Genomic DNA, 22,906 nt, shown 5'->3' with positions numbered 1-22,906 from the left:
AAAAGGCAAAGGTTCAGTGTATGAAGATAATGTTCTAATACATGTTTAAGCTGCACTGGTAACTTGCCCACCACAGAGGGGATATTAATAACCTATGACAATAAAGGGGTAATATCGTGTACTTTTGAAGCAGCATATTTCAAAACACTTCATATTATTTATGCACAGTTATAAACAAGCCACTAGTTAGTACAGTTAATAAACCATGACAAGTTTGCTTTAAATGAGTGGGATATCTAAATCCAACATTATTTATTAGGCAATATGATATTTTTCTAGGCATTTATCCATCAAACATGGCACCCTTATTGCACATGCATTATGCAAAGCATCAAATTAAATTATTGCTTATAAAAATAAACATTAGTTACTGAAATGATCCAAATGCTTGAATAGAATGTTATTTAGGGTAGCTAATAAATATCTTTAACAAACCTTTTGCATAGAGAAAGTGAGAAAGCATGTAAGAAAGATTACTGGGGTCTCACCTCCTTGCTAATCCTTTCTTCAAGTAAACAATGAGATAGAGAATTAAAGTGTAAAGAAAAAACGTCTCATGGGAGCTAATAAACCAAAGACCACACTAGCTATTATGACATCTATCTTACAATGGGAAAAAGAACGTACTAACAAGCAAAATGACCTCTGCAGCAATTAGAGTGCAGGAAGTCATGAATAGAGAAAGCAGTATCTCTTTGGTTTCATTCTACACCATTATTTGACTTGAATCTTGCTGCTATTTTCATCTGGAGCAGGCTCAGTCTCCATAAATGCCCACTCATTAAGAACCAACACTGGCAAAATGTTGAGACTGATTCATCCCCACAGGATTCGGCCAGAAATGTTGACACTCAGTGACCTCATGACTTTTCAGGGAGAGAGCAGGATCAAACCTTTGTAACAGGGGTTAGAGGCGATGCAAATTACTGTATATTCATAGCAGCATATTTATCTCCCTACAAGCTAGACACTGTGGAATGTGTGTTATTTTGGCTTTTGCAGCCAGTTTACACTAAAAGGTGACTTATGTCATGGTACTACCAAGCAGTGTCTGATAGCCCTGGGCTTGCCACAGCTGCTGAGGAAATGTTAGTTTTCGGTCAGTTCCCCGAAGGGATTAAATTCCACACCTACTGCCTTTGATCCACAAGCCGACCTGATGTTCTATTTCTGGATACCCATCATGTTTCATGTGGAAGCCGGACAACTGTGAGGAAAAGAAGATATGAAAATTCTGGTTCAGCTGAGGCCAGATAGGGCCTGATTTGGTGGTATTACGGGCATTAAAAAAACAGGAGGTCTCCAAAATTAATATCCTGTTCTCAAAATTTTGCGTATATTTTCTCTTTGCACGGGGACAAGGAGAAGGAATTTCTTGTATAACATTAAGCTTACAGAGGATATTAAATTGGATTATAACAAATGAACAAAAATGAAACAGGTAACTGCAGGCATAAGCTGAGGAATGTACACAGTAAGTTTACTGCATATAAACCATTTGCTGCTGTGATCATTAAATATATTTAGCTCTATTAAAAACAAACAAAAGTACTTATGCTGGGAAATTGCACAGTCCCTGAGCCAGGAAAAAACTGGTTTTCTTTGAAGACTATCAGTTATAGAAATAGTACGCAGTTACTTTATTCAATAAAAAAAATACCAAATTATATGGCAGTGGGAAGATTTTTGTTCACTAAGTTAAATTTTTTACTTGAAAAAAAATAATATGAATTAACAAGCAATGATTTTACAGCAGAAGAAAAAGGAATATTCCATTGCCAGGTTATAAATATGCTCCTTTAAAACAACAAAGTAATAGGCCAAGCACAATCTGGGATAGTGCATCAGTATAGCCAGCTAAACATGCAAAGCTCTAAAAGTAGGAACTGTAATTTTGTGACTGTTTCTAAGACAGCTGTCAAACTGCTGACTAGTGGAGTGTGATCCAATACTGCATCAGGACTGAAAATGAGCTGGCTTAAATTTTTAGAAGTATTTGCACAACTGCATTTTAAATTTCTGCTTTTAGCATTTAACTGAAAAAGCAAATAAACTTGCCCTCCTTCACATGCAGATTTCTGTAAGCCCTTTGAAATGACTTAAAGAATATAGTACAGTACTGTAAACATGCTCGGATACAAGCTAAGGAAGAAGTAGAATAAGCATTTCTGGTCCAGTATCTCAACAGACCAGAATAACAATCTGGTCTACGTAAGATTACCTGGTAGACTGTTTATTGTGCTGGTTAAGATTAAGTAATTGGTTCTTAGACTGAAAATAGAAATAACCTTCGATTTCCTGACATTTATTCTGCTTGAAACATAATCGGGAAGTACTTAATGAAGATACGCATTTCATATTGGTAGAAAGCTATATCAAAAAAATCCAGATCACATTGAAAGATATGCATATTTGAAACAGAGCTCATTGATTTAGCCACAGTTCTCATTAAAATCAGCTGCAGGCAGGTTCCTAAAAATCATTGCATACTATAGGAAAATCACTGTAAATCACTCAGGTAGAGAGCAAGGTCCTACAGTCAAATAGGTACTCCTGAGATCACTACAGAAAACTAAATACTATTTTGGAAATTTGAAATAGGGCACCTCAACTCATTGTGTAACTATTGATTCTAGTGAAGCTACGTGAACTTACACCATTTGGAGATCTTTGCCACAATGATGAACTTCCTTTCCAGGAAGACATGTGGGCAAGTATGTGAGGTTACGAACATATTATTAATATGCGAGTCAAATGAAATTTAATGAAGGGTTCTAAACGGAATATTCTTTACACAAACCATATTTACAGAAAGCCCTGCCTTACTATCAGTATTTCTCAAGCGAGAACCGGATCTCTGTGTTAAATATTTCTCAGGGATTATCTCAAATCCCTGTTTTCTTGCCTATAGCTGCCAGAAAACCTGTGCTCCACCATTCTACCCTTATTTATTAAATTTAATGCAAGGCAGAACACTGCTATCGAGCCAGACTTCGTATTTTAGAAAGCTATGGGCAGTTCAGCAGAAAATGTACACCCTGAGAATGCAAATACCACACAGAGCAGACAGAAAAGAGCAGAAATTATTTCCATCCTACCTTTATTAGTTATTTAAAAAAAAAAAAGAAGAAAATAAAAAGTTCTGTAGAGAAAATATCTCAAATTTTCCACCAATCATACCATGGTTTTTCTGTAAAAGTTTTAGAGAAGATTAAAAAGGAAGATAGATACGTTCCACAGAGGTTGAAAAACATAGGGGAGGTTCTAGTACCACAATATACCAGGAACACAGTTAAGAATTAAAGTTTTGTTTAGCACTTTCATTAACTGTTTTTCAACCCAAGTTAATTTTATCTGAAGATAGACTTTCTACGCACAATAGCACAGAATATGTATTTGTTAAAAAAGTAATAGAAATGAATAGTCTACAGCTCAAAAAAGAGGCAAAACAAGGCTCAGCAATATTTACTAATAGCATATAATTTGCAAATAATAGCAAATATTTGCTAGCAGCAAATCAGTGAAAACTACTTAATATCCTTATATCCTAGTAGTAGCCATACATACACAACCTATCTTTATCTGCCACGATTTCCCTACAAATTGCTCCCTTTCTCATTCCAGAAACCTTTTCAGACAGCATTCATAGACTTTTTCAAAACAAATTAAAATACAAATATAGTGTCTGTGTACATAGCAGTTGCAACTGAAGATTGCCCTTTAAACCACTGGCCCAAAATGACATTCGGCTTTTAGAGTGAGCACAGCACAGGGCTGTCTGGGAGAACATTAATAAACTGCACATGGCTTCATTTCAAATATGATTTTAAATACTTCCTTTACAGGCAGAAAATTGGGGCCTGATAGTTTCCTATACTCAAGTAACATGGATAGTTTCATATACTGAAGTAACATGGATAGGTGTGAAAACCTCTGGCATCCTCAAAAAACTGGGTTCAGTGTGGGAGAAAAATCTTAGCTCTACTACTCTGGTGGTCAGCTTGAGGATGAGTATGAGAAATTCCGTGTAGATGAGTCTAACTCCGACAAGACCTTGGCTACTATAAGCTTACTTTCCTGATACAAAAAACTGTTTCCTCCCTCATTTATCAATCCTTTGACATAAGTGGCATTTGTTTGGTCTTTCATAAGGCAAAACTGAAGAGAATCTGATCCTTTGGACCTGATTGTTCTTGGCTTTGAGATGGTTTTACGATATTATGGCAGCATATGTTTGCTCTAAATCTATTTTGACTTGCTGTGGGAACTTCTACTTCAGAGAAATCCTCAGATGACTGATCTACTTTCTTACTCACATCCAGCACGCCAAAGCCATGGTCATACTATGATTTCTAAATCATGCTAATACGAAAATAGTGGGTGCTGATGCTACCATTGTGTCCTACACTGATGATACTGGTCTCATTCACTGCTCTGTCCAGTCTAGCTGCAAAACAAACCAGCTTTCTTTCTCTGCTACTTCTCCTTCCCTGGCAAATATGCCCTCCCCTCATTTTTGGCAGAGTTATTCCCACAGCAGAAGGCATGCTCTGCTCTTTTCCTGCCCCTTCTCCCTCCTGCCATGCTTGTCAGGGTAGAAGGCTTGCATACATATGAACCTCCTGAGCTCCAGTAGCTCCTGGAAGATTTTTCTAGTCCAGATGAGGACTAGCAGGAGAGTGTGATGAGAGAAAGGAATGTTGAAGTGTCAAAGTTAGTGCAGCTTTAATGCTAAAGATGATTTCCTTGGCCCCAGAATGGTGCAAGCAAGATCTTTTTTACTTTTGTTTTTTAAATTCTCTGGTTATGTCTTAAAGAATTTTAATTTCACCCAGCAAACAAACCAAATAGCTCTTACTTTTATCACAAGAAGTCTGCTTTGTATTTTATTCTAGGCATGCAAGGAGGACTTGTAAGTATTACCAGCTGTCTTCCAGTCTTGGTGTACTCATTTTTTTCTTTATTATATTTATATTTTACTGAGCCCATCATTTCAAAGCAATTTGAGATTCTATCCAATTTCTTTTGTTCAGATGACTTGATTCACATTCAAGCCTATATCCATAGTTTTAGAATGAAAATCTTTTCTGAGAAACTGTGGATTTATCTTTTGGGCAGGTGTCTTCAACTCAGAGCAACTTTTTATTTACTTTAAAGCTGAAATACCAGAAGTCTATCTTTTATTGGATTATTCAGAATAAGACTTTCCAGTGCATAATACATTACAGGAATGTAGGGAGGCCTTGAAGGCCTACTGTCTTATTGTCGTGGTTTAATCCCAGCTGGCGACTAAGTACCACACAGCTGCTTGCTCACTCCTGATCCCCTCCGTGGTGGGATGGGGAGGAGAATCAGACAAGTAAAATATGTGGGTTGAGATAAGAACAGCTTCATAATTGAACTCAAGTAAATAATAATAATAATAGAAAAGAGAAAGAGGGGAATAAATCCTGAGAAAGACAAGTGATGCCCAATACAATTGCTCAGCACCCACTGACCGATACCCACCCTGACCCCAGCAACAATCAGTCCCTTCCAGGTAACTTCCCCCAGTTTCTATGCTGGGCATGACGTGCTGTGGGATGGAATACCCCTTTGGCTGCTTTGGGTCAGGTGTCCTGTCTCTGCTTCCTCCCGGCTTCTTGTGCCCCTCCTCACTGGCAGAGCATGAGAGACTGAAAAGTGCTTGATCAGGGTAAGTGCTACTGAGCAACAACTAAAACATCAGTGTCTTATCAGCGTTATTCCCAGAATAAAGCCAGAACACAGCACTGCACTAGCTACTAGGAAGGAAATTAACTCTATTCCAGCTGAAACCAGGACACCTACTATGAATTAGTATTGATATGCTAAAAAGGTAGAAGTCCAACTTTCAGGATCTCAAAGAATTTTTTTACTTCAATGCCATATGCTAAGTGTCTTACTAATCCATTGTGACTTTTACCCCCTGCATTTGCTTGTTGTAACCTAGTGATGGATTTCTGAAGATCTAAAATTGCAGATAGGCATTAATTAAAAAAAACAAACATTGGGGTAGTTTAATAGGTGGAAAATATTAACACCTTAATGTGCCTAAAGATTACAAGCTTAAAATTATGTCAGGCTTCTAACACTATTAAATTTATTATTTTTGTATTATTATTACTCATTCTGATTATAAACCTGGCAAGACCACAGAAGTACTCTTCACCTGATAACAAGATATTCAGGCTTCATGCTTAAGTGCTGGCTATGACCTAAAACACCTGTACTAAAATACCTCTGAAAAGACATAAGGCATATAAAGCTGTCTTCTATCTCACCTTCAACCTTCAGAGGGCAGCGCTCGCTTTGTTTACTTAGAGATACTCCAGAAAGGCATGATGCTTCTGTTATCCAAGAGGGGTAATAGGAGTAACAAAAGAAATTTCACAGGACAAGAAAATGTCTTGCTTTGCTGATATGGGGAAGGGACCCCATGCATCATGTGCAACACACTGAGTGAACCCTTTACATTTTGAAGGGCAACAGGGACTAGAGGTCTTGTCAGCATCTCTTTGGCATTGATACTTCAGAGGCTGCTGAGAGGAGGATACCTACAACTGAAAGGGTAGTAGTCATAAAAATGAAAGGTATCATACTCCTACTCCAGTTCAGTCTCATTTTCATGCAGACATTAAGATCGTATCAAGGCCAACATAGTTTCTATAAGAGTTAGCAGCATACCTTGGAGAATCAAGATTGTCTACAGAGTTCCAGCTTTTCTTCTGCAAGGATGTACAGATTTCCCAAAACCTGCCTCATAGTACTACAGAGGGTAACGGTATGGGATAAGAAGTGGAAGAAAAGCCAAGAATTCATCTAGTGGAAGAACTGTGTTCTCTTCTTTTTTATGTATTTTACCCTCCAATACTAACAGTAAACATTATGAGTAACTTTTCAGTCATGATCAGATCTGTTATCAAAAAACCCCCAAACAACAAACATAAACAAGATCCAAAAAGCAGAAAGCTGTACCAAGCCATTTAGATATTCTGAAGTCCTGAGGAGCAAATAAGTTCTGAAAAGTATTATAAATACGACCTAAAAACCTGATCTCTTCTCCTCCTGGCTGGAGGAGTGCTCCAGTGGCATAGAGTGCTCCTCCATGCACTTGCATGTTCTGCATGTTTCCTGTTCTGTATTTTCTCGCTTAAAAGTGCTGACATAGTCAGGCAGTCTTACTCATGCCAGTGAATTTCCAATAGTAAAGCTACTCTCTCCAAAACAGGCCTGTCTGGAGAAAAATATTTATCTCTTCATGTAGCTTCCTTTCTCAGGTGAAATCATTGAATGGAGACTTCATTACATTTGGCTTACATTATAATGCTAAGACTACACCCGGAGTGTTGGGTCCGGTGCTGGCCTCCCCAGTACAAGACAGACCAAGACATATTGGAGAGCATCCACAGAAGGGCCAAAAAGATCATTAGGGGACTGGAGCATCTGTCCTACCAGGAGAGGCTGAGAGAGCTGGGGCTGTCCAGCCTGGAGCAGAGAAGGCTCAGGGGATCTGATTCATGTCTATAAATACCTGATAAGGGAAATAAAGAAGAGAGAGCCAGGCTCTTTCCAGGGGCACCCAGTGACAGGATGAGAGGCAATGGGCACAAGCTGCAATACAGGAAACTGCATGCTCAGCACTGGGTCCCGATAAGCCAGATACCACCTCACCACAACCTCAACTTCATCCCCATTCCATGCCAGGGGCTGCCTTCCAGGGGAGACCCAGGGCCCGCAGCGGTGCCTGGGGATGGCCAAGCTGTGATCATCATTCACATCCAATCCTGGCTCACCTTGCTGGGGCTATGGGAGCCGGCTGTTTGGGGAGGGAGGGCACTGCACTGCACCCTGACATCATCTTTCTTGAAGTACTATCTAACCAACAGTATTCCTCACTCTAGCATGTTTGAATAAGGTTTTATGCCCTGTTCAAGTTACTCTTAAAAGTTTTTTTAAGTATGTCTTTAGATACAACAGATAAATGTCACAAAGTTTATGCTCTGTCCTTATGCTTTTTCCTGCTGAACCAGGCACACACTAATTCCCATTTTTCTAATGGCTTCATCTGAAGGGTCACTGCAAGTAGCATCTGGTTTACATCTTTGGATTTGACAGCAACTACATTACATGGCCTATGTTGCAGAGTTTTACTTATAAATGACATAGCTGGAAACTGCAGAAAATTTAAATATGATTCTCAAGAGGATTCAGGTAAAGCTACGGCCTTTTTGTTACTAGTAGCTAATTAGCACACAAATCCATCCTCTTTCCCATCGCTCCCACAAACTATATGAAATATAGACTCAACAAGAGGCTGCAAACTTCACTGCTAAAACGTTCTTTTGACATCACTAGTGTCTTTTCCCAGAGACATCATGGTTGTGTGTCTGATATTTTGTGCCTGGTGTTCCAGGTTGAAGGAGGTCTACAGGGTCCACACTGTGGGTGCTAACCTCTGAGATAGTCAGCTAAACCTATTTCATATGCAGTAGAGAGAAACAGGCGCATCTGGAGTGTATATTCCAGGAGAGGAGGAACTACACCAGCAGGTGGCCAGATACTTCATGCAACAAAAGTGACTATTCCCATCTTCTGACTACAAAACCAGCAGAGATGGTTCATTCAGGTATAGATAACTACATTCTTGAGTTCGTAAGTCAGATGGGATGAAACTCAACACAAAGCACATTCAGTACTGTACCAGGAATTTATAACTAGGGGACATGACAAAGTTTACTCAGAACTATGTATAAAGATATGTCATACTCTTCTTAATTTCTTTCACATTTTATATCTGCTGTCTTGTGTTGTGGGTTGTTTTGTTGGGGTTTTTTCAGTACTTCTTAGGTATTTTTTGACATCTGATATGGCCCAGTAAATTAAATTTATCAGTAAGAACAGCAAGACTTAAGAAACTAGACCTAGTGAGCTTGTGAAAAAGCCATGCACTAGCCATTACTATTGTCACTTATAATCCATGAACTGCATTTATACTTTTCAAGGTTAGGATCATACGACAACTCAGAGTGGAAGGGACTTCAGGAAGACTTGTAGTCCAAACTCCTGTTCAAAGCAGGATGCTGGCACTTACAAGAAATGCAACGTTTTATCCAGATTACTTAGTAGGTAAGCATTTTCCTCACCATACTTACTGGATGTGCCATCACAACCTTGATCCTAAATGCAATTGTACAATAATTGCTTTCACATTTGGACTAATGTCTTTACTTTTTGGACATCCTTTGAATGTCCTTCATGAATGTCCAATGGTTAACAGCCATTCTGGGTGATAACTCTATGATTCAAATCAACAGTCATGAAAGCAAAGCTATTTTGCTGGCATAAGTTGTGGCCAAAGAGCTATTTTAAAGTCATGAAAAAGTTCTACTAATGTTTAACTTGATAAGTACCCACTAGCTATGACCTACTGTTCAGCCATAGAAATTCACATATAAGATCAAAATGCATTTTTAAGGAAAACCTGTTTACCTAAGTATAATTAGATCCATAGTTTCTATGAGGAACATGAATTTTAGTGCCAATGGGAATATGAGCACTTAAAAAAAAACCTTTAGAAGGTTTGTGGTTGTTATTTGTTCTAACAGACTTCATTCAAAACAAGTGGAAGTGAGGCACTATGTTTCAAATCACAGTGCATTTTAACTTGTTGTACTCATTGACAGAACATTGAAAACAATCCATTTATTCATTAGAGAGTGCCAAAAATAACTCAGCAGTTTCTCTTTTGCTTCTATTCATAGGTTTCCTCATTTTATGTTAATCACTTCTTTCAGCACTTGGCACCTTGCAAAAGAAATTTAGAACATCTTGAATTATTAGTCGTTTACTGCATTCTCAAAATAAAAATGAAAACATAATACCAATATCACTGTGTAGCAAGTCCCATGTAATGAGATTGGGCCATTTGAATGCAATGTACCCTGCCATTTTGATGAATATCATAAATGTTAAAGTCATTTCAAGCTATGGCAGTACATGTACAGAGATGCATATTCAGATGTGGGAAGACAAGGGTTATTTTAAGGATTTCTTGTTTAAATGTATAGTTGGAAAGTCTTAATTATTATTCTACATTAGCATGATAATAGTTGAATTTGGTTTACTTAGTGTATCTCTTGATTGAGCCTCAAAGGTGTATCCATTTGCAAATTTTTAGGATTCCATTTCATTATTAAATGACTGACATTTCAATAAGAGACTGAAACTAAGCCGTACCAAAAAATGAAACAAAAAAGGCAACACTGACTTCCAGAATAAATCCTGTCCCCAGGGTCTTTTTGAAGAGTACTGTAGTTGTTGTCCCTTAAATTGTTTGTTGAAGAGGTTTTAGTGTAATGCAACAAATGAAATCCCAAAGACAGCATCCTATTTCATACAAATACTGAAAAATGATATGAAAATTTCCAGTGTCACAGTTTATGGTGATCTTGTCCTGAATAAACTCATAAACACTTTATTCTGTCATTCAGTTTATATGTTGCTGTCTCACATTTGGATTGATGGTTGACAGCAACGATGTATAAATTATGCATGCCAATTTACTGAACACCATTACACCAAAAGAGTATAGGTAATTTCAATAATTATACATATAAATAGTATTATTAGCTCTGTCAAACTCAGTACCTGGATAGCATGTCAGTATATAATATGCACTAGGGATTCAAAAGGTTTAGGATTTTGCATGAGGTTGGTGGTTGGAGAGGTTCTAGCTACCATTTCTATCCGGCTAGCATCTATAATCTGCAACCAGATGTAATGCTTGACATTCAGAACAGCTCTTTTGTTGGCTGATCTGCCCAGATCTATGCTATATTTGTAGAAGGAAGAAGGTAGCAACTGAAAAAATAATTACTTCTGGTAAGTACTGCACCAGTGGCATTTATAGTACAATCATCAAAGAACTGGAGAACCATATTCTCTGGTTTATGGCAACTTTCAGGTACTTCTTATCTCACAAAGCTCCTCTCAAGTGACATGCCTGGAAATGGATGCTTTCCACCTAAGGAGGAAAACCTCCACTGTACTACTGTTCACCAGCTTTACTTCAATGCTGTGTAAAGGCCCAGTGTGGCAGATGTTGTACAAACACATAATAAGCAACAGCCATGGAAAACTAGTTTAAATAGACAAGGCAGACAAAGGATTGGACAAACATCTGCCAACGTTTTTATTTCCATGAATTAGATCAGTGTCTGGTATGCTTTAGATGCGCTGTACAGGCAAAGCAGAGTCAGCCTATGCACATGCAATTCAACATTTATGAGGAATTTCCACATCAATATCTGACAGATACTGCTGCTGAACAACTGGACAACTACTTTCAAAAGCAGTAGGCTGCAACAAAAGTGCTAGAAGCAGCAGGTATGCCAAATTATTGTTTTAATTTCAAAACTTAACAACTCAGGCACAGATTAAGTAATTAATTTTTCACTGAGTGAATCAGCCTGACCACTGGAAATAATGGTACAAAACAGATTTAATGTAAGCAATATTGTGGTTATTAATCTCAGAGTTCAAAAATATATATCTTGTGCAGTCATAATACTGGAGCAGTGTTCTACATATCCTAATTGCAAATTTACATTAAATGCTTGTACCCAGACAACATTCTGATTTTGCCTTACAACAACCTTTAGAATTCCATTAAACCATTTTCTTACATTATTCAGTACAAAACTAACACACTTTTGGTCTTTATTTTTGCCATTGCAACCAATACCTTAGTTTCATCTTCATTCATTTTAAGACAACTTGTAGGTAACAAGAATAATTCAAATTAAGGAGTATAAATTATTAAGCATTGAAAAAGAAGAAAAATATATAGTACAGAAAGCAATGTAAAACATAGCCTGTAAAGGGAAGGTAAAGGTTTAAAATTTAATGACCACATAGGCTGTGTTACAAAACAGCAACCAAGTGGTAAGAAATTACTCATAACTTAAAGACTATCAGTGACTCTTGCTCTAGTAGGCAAATACCAGGGCAGCACAAGAAGCTTACTTTTTGCTCCCTTCAGGTTATAAAAGACTCTTTTAGAAAAACAGAGAGGATTTCTTACTTTGTGTGACCCTGGGGGAAAAGTATGGTAATCGATGATGAAACAGGTTCACTTCATTTTCTTTCTTAACAGCAACCCTTTGAAGTGCTTTTGCATAGGTGCCTAAATTGTTCTTTAGTTATCCCACGCATTGGAAAACTCTGGACAGCACAGAGCTTTCCAAATTACATGTATGTGATCCCTCTCTACTGCTGCTTAAGCAGACGATATATCTCTCCCACACTGTTTTCTCTTCCCTTTTTTGTCATTATTTTACTAATTCCTTGGCTAGGTTACACTGCAGACAGGGTATGTCAATGAATTAAAACAACTCAAATGTTACCGCATATTGTCACCTAACAGCAATCACTCATAATTACAACACCAAATGGCTTCATTCACTTGCACCACCATACATAGCTGAACTAAATCAGCTAAGCCCTACAGCCACAAGAACTATACTGAATTACACCAGCTCCAGGTTTGGCCCTACTTTTTGGATTTTGGCCTGTCACATTGCGTGTTCTAAGATGGTTTATGCTTACAGAGCCATCTGCAAGATCTGGTTTAGAAGGAGAGAAGTAATTTAAGATAAAATTCCTGCATCTTAAAGGATGTCTTACCAAGGTGCCAAAGCACGAGGCTAGAAGCTGGTACTGCAGTGCGGATGGAGCCCTTTACCATGCTACCTACCAACCATAGAGATTCCAACCAGAGCCTGCAACCCGTGCATATCATGTGTCTGTCAAGAACTTCATACAATTACAGAACCCTCTGACTCAATGTTTACATATACATTAATACAGGCATGTATATGTATATGTATATAGGTATATAGGTATATAACGAAAGCAAATAGTTTTGACTAAGTAAATGAAATTTCTTTAGATACATGAAAATCGGTATGTTCAGACACAATAGCTAAACTCAAACTCTACCCAGCAGACAAAATTAATGTTTAAATTACTTAGTTTTTAACTTCTGATTATTTTATAATTCTTGTATGTAACAGGTAGAATTTGGTAGAGAAAGAGCACAAACCTGACTATTATTCCCAGTTATCAGTTGTTGAGGTATGTGGACAAAAGAAATGAAAAAAGCAGTAAAAATCTCATTTAGAAAGATAGGGGAAACTGTAAAAAGTCAATGACTTGGAAAGTAGAAAGGGAAAAATTGATAGGGAAAGAAGTATCTGCAACTTTTAGGAGAGTAAAAGACAAATTTAAAACTATAAAAAATTGCTTGGTATTGTGATGTTAACAAACATCCCGAAATATTGCATGAGGTCATTTCAGGCAGATACTACACACACTGAATTTTCATAGGAAGTGAAGATACACAATCAGATTCTAATCCAAAAAAGCCAGTCAGCGGTTACCCTAGATAAGCAATGAATAGAGATTAGGTCTCTTTATTAAAAACATGCATACTTCACTTGATTTGAAGGGGTTTCTCTTGCCTAGTAGCTCTCAAGATCATGAAGTCCTAAAGAAAACTTAGTATTCAAGTTCCACTTCATTTGTGAAAGCAAATTGGAATTTACATTATTGATGAGAGTCACTTCCTCATTTATGTCCTAAATTAAAATCCAGTAGAGTAAAAATGGTATTTTCCTTCCTGTGGCAATTTTTCACTATCCTTACAAATAATGGGTCAGAGCTTACTCTGAATTATGTCAGCTGAGCCCCACTGGCACAAGAGCCACCCTGAACTAAATCAGTTCCAGATTTGGCCCTGTTTCTTAAATTTTTGTCTTCAAATGAGCAATTGGGCAGGAGAAGAAAATTCTGATTTCTTTCTTGTCTTACTAGCAATTAATCAACAATTTCTATGTAGATCCATAGGACAGTAGAAGGAGAGAGAGAAACTATGCCTAAGGGAAACAGAAATACAATGTAATGCTCAAGTAATCTGTCTAATGAAATTATAAATTGCCCCAGAAGGGAATAAAAGGACTTTCTCTCACTGAAAATCCAAGATGCTTTTCTAGCAAAACATGAACTAATTGAAAATATCTGAGTGATGAAAGAATCCCTACATGTTCTGTGGTTGACTCTTGAGCTAGGTCTGTACCAGCAGTGGTAGTCCTGATCCAACTGTTAGGACTTCGACCTGAACTTCAATCAATTGGACAGTTTTTCAGACTAAGCACTGTCTTTGGATCTGCATAAGAGTTATTTTGACATTGAGGGCTAGAGGTGAACTGGAGTTCTGGCATAGGAAGCATTCTAATCCAAGAAAATTATTTAGGATCCATTCAAATTATGTCTCATCTAAAATCAGAGGAGTGATCAAAACTGAAGAAGCAAACACATGGGAAAGTTTCTCACAAACTAACTCCACAAAGAGCCACAAACAAGCAGCATATATAGTGAGTCACAAGTGACTTGTGAGCGATTGAACAAGCTGCCTCAGTTAAAAAAACTAAGAGCAAAGACCTGAATTATGCCTAGCTGATTAAACAAGAAGTTACCCAATGCTCGCATATAGTCATTGCTGCAGGACATCAACTCTATAACCCTCTCATCTCCTACTCTTTGATGACACACAGCCATCATTCTCTTTTATTTCCCTCACGGACCTATTCAACTTCTACTCCATAGCAATCCTAAGCAAGTGCAGGATTAACCCCAGGTTAATGCAGAACTAAGGTAATTGGCAATTTTCTGCAGCATGACTGTTAGCTTGTGTAACAGTCATGTAACTCCTTCCACAGGAGACTGCCTCACAGCTTGTGTTTGGTCTAGTCCATTACATTTGTTTTCTGTTTCCAGTGTTACCCCCTCGAGAGTCTATCAACCTGTTAGCTCCTTGATCAACCTTGCTATTACTTCTTTTATGATATAACCTTCAAACTTATTACCATCTGCCTGAGTTCATTTCCCATTCATCTAGAAGACATTTCTAAAAATACTCAACTTCCTATAGTCCTGAACTTAGTCTTCCTTTGTCCTTGGAGAAACAGGTGGTCTCTGTATCTTCCTGAACATCTGGAAGTACCTAGCACTGCATGAGCATGCCATAAATGGGTGAGTGAATCAACACAACCACCATGATGTCAAGGTGCTCTTCTTCCTGTTCTACACTTTACTTACCATTTTGACACAACAGATTATAACCAGATTGACATAAATTCTTGTCTGACCATGCAACAGCATTTGTCTTTACTTTGTCCCCTGTTCACAACTCCAACAAGCTGCAGGCTTCTGTTTAGCTGTACATTAATATTTATGCCCGTTTCTACCTTTATGTTTATAGATATGAAAATAAACAAACAAGCAAACCCCAGTTAAATATGAGTGCGCAACTGCTTTGAAATAAAAGCACTGACTGCAGTAGAAAAGGAAGCTAAACAGGACTGGAACCCTAGTGGTATATGAAAAGACAAAAACTGTTTGACTACACACCAAAACCAACTTAATGTGCAACTACCTCATACAATAAACCTGGCCCTCATCTTTGAAGAAAGTTGAACAGGACTTTACATGGGCTCATGCTTCATGCACCAAGGAAAGAGTGCTAGTGGGAGGAAAAGAAAAAAAGCCAATTCAATAGTCTTAAAAAAGGTGCATGAGCCCAGTGGAGGTAAATCAAGGGTTAAAGCTATCTAAACAGCCAGAGGCTTCACAGCTGCTAAGAGTATCTAATTTTCAGGATCTCTCATGTCCAGATTTATCAAAGAGAACACCAAGAAAGCAGCTTTTTCCTCTATGGAAAAAACATGCACATCTTCTTGTGCTTACGTATATGTACACACACACATATATACAAACACATAAGCAGGAGGTAGCCTTGAGTGTGAAGCAGAAAGACGGCTTTACCCTCTTAATAGATCTGTGTCTGACTTGTGGTTTTGCATTGGCTTCTTTCATTTTTACAACCAGGATAATATTTGCTAGCCAGCACATCTGAAAAGACTGTTAGGTTGACAGTTACTCTCTTCACGGAAACGTGAAAGACTAACTACGCTTCTCAATAAATTGACTGAATTAGATTCACCATTTTTTTGTTTCTTTATTCTACTGAATATTGTTCCCAAAAGCATTTTTAAATACCTCTGTCTGGGATATTTGAATACTGAATTGACTTTATACAAGCACAATACGTTTTCTGGTACTCACTCATGAGAAAGCAGCTAAACAAAATACATTAGAAGCAATATACCAGCATCAATAACCTCACCTATCTTTCAGTCTTGGGAAAAGCAATAAAAGAAATTCCCTTTGTAGCTGTAAAGCACACTTAAGAAAGTGGCAGAGGTCCTCCTATAGATTCCTCAGGTGCCCTCTGCAGATATACACCTTGTAGCTATTTTTTACTGGTCCTCTATTAACCTTTGCATGAAGCTAGTGAAAGGAAGGTAAGGAAATGTACCCTTTTTTTCAAACTGAATTCAAAGTAGTTCATTTTCTCCCTCTGATTTTAGCTGTAAGTCACTACTCAGTGTTTGGACTTCAAGATCAATGTGGGGGAGGGGGAACCCCACAAAAGGATAGATTGAGAAAATAAAGTATCCTCAGAAATGGGAAAGACTAATAGAAACACGTTAGAATTTTGCAGTCGGAGTCACAATTGACCTCAGAGAATACCTTTGGACTGACTCTGAAGTGCAATAGAAGAGTTCACTTGATTTAGAAAAGACATAGAATCCCAGATGATACAACACCTGCTATCCTGTTTATATCCTGGAAATGGGAAACCTTCTTCCTGCAAGGCGTGAATCAGTGTTGCCAGTTCCCTTCCTCCCATACATCCAGCTGCCATAGCAAGCAGCATGTAGCAGCTTTCTTTCCTCAGAAAAAACCCTCCTAAGAAAAAACGCAGTTGAGATATAGCCCATACAAGAAAGAACCTTCCACCTTCAGGAAAATGAGGCTTGCTGCTGTATTTGAGGAACACCAAGACTTATAATTTAGCTGGGAATGGAAAAAAAAGCTTGGAAAGAGTACTTAATATGTAAAAAATTACAGATGGAAAATACTTATTAGGTCATTTAGCTCACTCATTTTCCAGTGCAGGATTGTTCTCTACAGTAACATAACAGTGATTCCATCACAGTTACCCTCTTAGTCTCACTAGCCAACGCTTATCATTCCAGGGAGCATTAGCACTGGCAGGAAAAATTGTTCCCCCAGTCATCTTTATCAACTGCTTTCCAGAGCAGACATAGATAAGGGTCAAACATTTGTGGTATTACACAGTGGTGCTAGGAAAATAAGCAAGATGGTTTTGCTTTTTGAACTGTTTTTAACATGATTCAAAAATCCTACACAGACCATGCCAAATGCAGGTACAAGATGCCTAGGTTAACACAGAGCCTGCTGTAGCTGCTGGGTCAAGTTGCATATCCTGCAGATAAACTGAAACTGTAAAATGAGAAGGAAGAAAAAAAGAAGAAAAAGAAAGATTAAGGAAATAATTTTTGCTGTTCACTTTCAGGGGCTCTTTCATTATCCGCAGGAAGAGCTTCCTACAAACCTCTTGATTGCTTCATTAAAATTCTCCCTTATAACTCTCTCTTGCCATGAAAACAGCATGGCCACTAATACAACTGCCTGTCATTCTGACTAATATTATTTCATTGTTTCCCTTGATTCTCTTTTTGATTACTTCCCTTTATTTATTGTCTTCCCTCTTCTTTCAACCCTGCTAAGGATACGAGTCACTTTTTGATTCTGTGTTTGTGCAGACCCCTAAAAATAATGTTCTGGGTATTGGTTACAGTGTCTAAAATGTATTTGGAGGGTAATGTATTGGAGAGTAATTTGGTATTACCCTCCAATAATATATAATATTCCCCAAAAGCACTACTAGTTTTCCAGTTTTCCCCAGTACGATGAACAAGCTCAGACATGTTTCAAAACTATAACCATTAGGGATTTTGCTTGCTTTTAAAAATCTTTTCATCAGATGAGGAGACTTTCAGTTTTATAGACTAAGAGTAGCTTTTCTCAGATTAGATCTTCATCGTCATCAAAACTTCATTTCACATTTCCAACAAGTTTCAAAGGGTGCTATCAAGCCTCCAACTTGAGGTGGCTACCTAAGTCTACTCCATTTAAAGCTGTTTTCCCAAATGATTTTTTCATTACACTTGTCAGCTAGTTTTAAAGCAAATCTATCCCCTTATGTAGCTGTCCTATTACAGAGAAACAGAACAAAACAAAAAAGGTGGATTTGGGAAGCTTGATAATTTTCATTACAGAAGTCCTGAAAGCAAAAACTGACACTGAATATGGTCACTGACCCTGTTGTTACTGAGAATCTGTGTCTCAAATACTTTAGGACCATTCTGTACAATTTTCAGCCACTGAAGCATGATTCCAGCCCCTAGAAAAAAGCATGCAGTTTGCTGCAGGTAAGGCACAGTTGGGGCCATCACAAGTAAGATGGTTACCAACCTATGCCCATGGGCCCTTCTGCCAGCTGAGAATCCAGCTGCTGCTGCTTCCTGACCAACTCTGCTCTCCAGAAAGACCATAAGCTCTAGTGATGTTTACTTCATTTTGAGATTATATGTCTGGAGAGGATTCTCAGCCCTCCCCAAACCAGACAAAGAGAGTTTTCCTCTGAAATACATAAAAGGTAGATATTTCCCAGGCAAAACAATGTTCAGAGCACTACTTTTCATGACTGAGTACAGATGTAATCTCACAGTAAATTTACAACAGGTTAGGAACTTCGTTATGAATCTTGTGGCTTACCTTTAACTTAAAGCATTAATTGTGTCTCTTGCCTCTGGTTATTTGTAAAGCATATTGTTATAAGATTTAAATTAATCCACATATTTTTTTTCCACTTAGATGGAATGGACCTAATTCATATTGTAGATCAGATACAACAATGGAGTTACATAAGGGGAGAAGCCTTATGCAACATCTATCTCAATGAGAAAAACAAACATGAACAAGAAACATCCAATCACTTTCCTGTTAACAATAAATCCTCCTCTCTCCCTCTAATCTTCAGTAAAAACCTGAACAACATAAAAACTGCTTCAGGGTTTTATGAGACTCATGACAGCATCACATGGCACCATAGTATAACTGATTTATCTTGACCTCTCCTTTCACAACTACATATGAAAATCCATTCTAATAAAACTCCTGCACATACCCATATTTATACTGCATGCTTTCTGAAGCAACACGCAGAGATGCTTCATATAGCTGCTAACATGAGATTAAAACTGATATTTTAATTACATTTAAAGAGTGCATGCGATCACATTCTTGAATCTTTTGGCTTTTATCTTGCATTAACAGATTTATAGCATTGATATATTATTCTTTCACTCAAATACCATTTTGTGTACATTAAATGTGAAGTATGATCATTGAACTTTTTGCATAGCCTTGTAAGAGAAGTGCAAGTATTGTGTCATGTCAGTACCAGTGCAAAGTAACTAATGAACATGTACCTCCCTGCCCTTCATACACAACTCTCATAGCCCAGTATTCCTCCTGGTATTAGAGGTTTTACTTGGTTTTCATTTTGGGTTCATTCTCAAGGTGCAGTGACAGGCAGCAATTCCGTTGCCTGGTGTAACCATGGTCCTTACCTCAGCCTCAGGGCTCCAACTCCTTCATACAGTATGCCCTGCTTCTCTGCTCCAGTTAGAAAGACTAGAAATAGCAAATAATTTTTACAGAACTAAATAAACACTGAGTGCAGACATCGCCTCCAACGAAAGCCCAGAACATTCAGCATGACCCCAAGCTTCTTTCTCACCCTCTCGCAGCTAGTGAGCTGTTTGGCTGCCACATACAAAGCCTGCTGGCACTGAGCAGGTTTTCAACAGATCTAGAGGTTTCATCCCTCTTGCTGAAGCAGCCCTAAAGGAATACTAGGGACTCTTCCCTTGCTCAAGAAAGACTGACATGAAGACCATTGGTACAGAAACGGGGGCAGGAAGGGCTACAAGCATTAGATTATTCACTCTACAGAATAGGAAGTGCATGAATAGCAAGGAAACAAAAGTGGAATATAATAACCCAGTATCAAAAGCTCAAAGAAGTAAGCAGGGCTCAGATGACTTAGATGAGGTTATGCAGGCAACCTGGCAACCTAGAAATACCCAGAAAGTATAAAAGGAATGGGAGTGCTATAAACTCTACAAATTGGCACAGAATCTCAAGATATAGCTCTCTAAGATAATTGCAGGCACCACACTGCCTGCTTGCTTCTTGCTCTGTATTAGAGAGAAAGCCAGAACAGTCTAAATGTTCACATGAAATATCTCACATAACTAATTTCTTCAAAGTCTTACTACTCCTGCACTTAGGGCCAAAGAGAACTGAGCTTTTATCAACTAAATCATGTTTTCCACAGTGACTGACCCTGAATTAATTCATCTTATAGAATCATAGAATCGTAAGGGTTGGAAAGGACCTTAAGATCATCTAGTTCCAACCCCCCTGCCATGGGCAGGGACACCTTGCCCTAAACCACATGGTCCAAGGCTCTATCCAACCCGGCCTTGAACACCACCAGGGATGGAGCATCCACAACCTCCCTGGGCAATCCATTCCAGTGCATCACCACCATCACTGTAAAGAACTTCTTCCTTATATCTAATCTAAACTTCCCCTCTTTAAGTTTGAACCCATTACCCATTGTCCTACCACTACAGTCCCTAAGGAAGAGTCCTTCCCCAGCATCCTTATAGACCCCCTTCAGATACTGGAAGGCTGCTATGAGGTCTCCACGCAGCCTTCTCTTCTCCAGGCTGAACAGCCCCAACTCTCTCAGCCTGTCTTCATACGGGAGGTGCTCCAGACCTCTTATCATCCTCGTGGCCCTCCTCTGGACTCGCTCCAACAGCTCCATGTCCTTTTTATGTTGAGGACACCGGAACTGTACACAGTACTCCAAGTGAGGTCTCACAAGAGCGGAGTAGAGGGGCAGGACCACCTCCTTTGACCTGATGGTCACGCTTCTTTTGATGCAGCCCAGGATACGGTTGGCTTTCTGGGCAGCAAGCGCACACTGCCGGCTCATGTTAAGCTTCTCGTCAACCAACACCCCCAAGTCCTTCTCTGCAGGGCTGCTCTGAATCTCTTCTCTGCCCAACCTGTAGCAGTGCCTGGGATTGCCCCGACCCAGGTGTAGGACCTTGCACTTGGCTTGGTTAAACTTCATAAGGTTGGCATCGGCCCACCTCACAAGCGTGTCAAGGTCCCTCTGGATGGCATCCCTTCCCTCCAGCATATCAACCGAACCACACAGCTTGGTGTCGTCGGCAAACTTGCTGAGGGCGCACTCAATCCCACTGTCCATGTCGCCGACAAAGATGTTGAACAGGACCGGTCCCAACACCGATCCCTGAGGGACACCACTCGTTACAGGTTTCCAACTGGACATCGAGCCATTTACCACAACTCTTTGCGTGCGGCCATCGAGCCAGTTTTTGATCCACCGAGTGGTCCATCTATCAAATTGATGTCTCTCCAATTTAGAGATAAGGATGTCATGCGGGACAGTGTCGAACGCTTTGCACAAGTCCAGGTAGATGACGTCAGCTGCTCTGCCTCTGTCCATCAGTTCCGTGGCTCCATCATAGAAGGCCACCAAATTGGCCAGGCAGGATTTCCCCTTAGTGAAACCTTGTTGGGTGTCACCAACCACCTCGTTGTTTTTCATGTGCCTTAGCATGTTTTCCAGGAGAAACTGTTCCAAGATTTTGCCAGGCACAGAGGTGAGGCTGACTGGTCTGTAGTTCCCTGGGTCTTCCACCTTCCCCTTCTTGAAAATGGGGGTTATATTACCCTTCTTCCAGTCATCAGGAACTTCACTGACTGCCAGGATTTTTCAAATATGATGGACAGTGGCTTAGCAACTTCATTCACCAGCTCCTTCAGGACCCGCAAATGGATTTCATCATGTCCCATGGACTTGTGCACGTTCAGGTTCTTAAGATGGTCTCGAACCTGATCCTCTCCTACAGTGGGCCTAAGGTCTTCATTCTCACAGTCCCTGCATTTGCTTTCCAAGACTTTCGTGGTGTGGTCAGAGCATTTGCTGGTGAAGATGGAGGCAAAGAAGTCGTTAAGATCCTCAGCATTCTCCAAATCCATGGTAGCCAGGTCTCCTGATAGCTTCCAGAGAGGGCCCACATTGTCCCTAGTCTGTCTTTTATTTGCCACGTACCTATAGAATCCTTTCCTGTTATCTTTTACATCCCTTGCCAAACTTAATTCTAGCTGGGCCTTAGCTTTCCTAACCTGGTCCCTAGCTTCCCGGGCAATGCTCCTATATTCTTCCCAGGCCGCCTGTCCTCGCTTCCACCTTCTATAAGCTTCTTTTTTCCCTCTAAGTTTCCTCAGCAGCTCCTTGTCCATCCATGGAGGTCTCCTGGCCCTCCTGCTGCACTTTCTTCTAGTCGGGATGCAACACTCTTGAGCACGTAGCAGGTGATCCTTGAATATCGACCAGCAGTCTTGGGCCCCCCTGCCCTCTAGGACTGTATCCCATGGAACCTTACTAAGCAGGTTCCTGAAGAGGCCAAAGTCTGCTCCCTTGAAGTCCAGGGCAGTGAGCTTGCTGTGTGCTCTTCTCACTGTCCTGAGGATCTCAAACTCGACCATCTCGTGATCACTAGAGCCAAGGCTGCCCTGGAGTGTCTCATTTCCAACCAGTCCCTCCCTGTTGGTGAGCATGAGCTCAAGCATGGCACCTCTCCTTGTCGGCTCCTCTATTGCTTGAAAGAGGAAGTTGTCTTCCACACAATCGAGGAACATTCTGGATTGCTTGTGCCGGGCCGTACCGTCCCTCCAACAGACGTCAGGATGGTTGAAGTCCCCCATGAGGACAAGGGCCTGCGAG

At 39.5% G+C, this 22,906-nt stretch overlaps 1 protein-coding gene and 1 long non-coding RNA gene across 20 annotated transcripts in view; one reads left to right on the top strand and one right to left on the bottom strand.

The window, feature by feature from the left end:
* The window catches only part of LOC115601484, a 37,415-nt gene extending 18,990 nt beyond the window's left edge, over nt 1-18,425 (top strand). Inside the window, exons 2-3 of the long non-coding RNA XR_003989364.1 lie at nt 15,042-15,111; nt 18,368-18,425. This is a non-coding gene — a long non-coding RNA (uncharacterized LOC115601484). The remainder of the gene's footprint in view (nt 1-15,041; nt 15,112-18,367) is intronic.
* ROBO2 (roundabout guidance receptor 2) overlaps nt 1-22,906 on the bottom strand; it is a 1,090,001-nt gene that overhangs the window by 739,053 nt on the left and 328,042 nt on the right. The window lies entirely within an intron of this gene.

The sequence above is a fragment of the Strigops habroptila genome, chromosome 2 (genome assembly GCF_004027225.2).
Source record: "Strigops habroptila isolate Jane chromosome 2, bStrHab1.2.pri, whole genome shotgun sequence".
Lineage (NCBI taxonomy): Eukaryota > Metazoa > Chordata > Aves > Psittaciformes > Psittacidae > Strigops > Strigops habroptila.
Note: the sequence above shows the minus strand (reverse complement) of the source record. Positions and strands in the feature narration are given on the sequence as shown.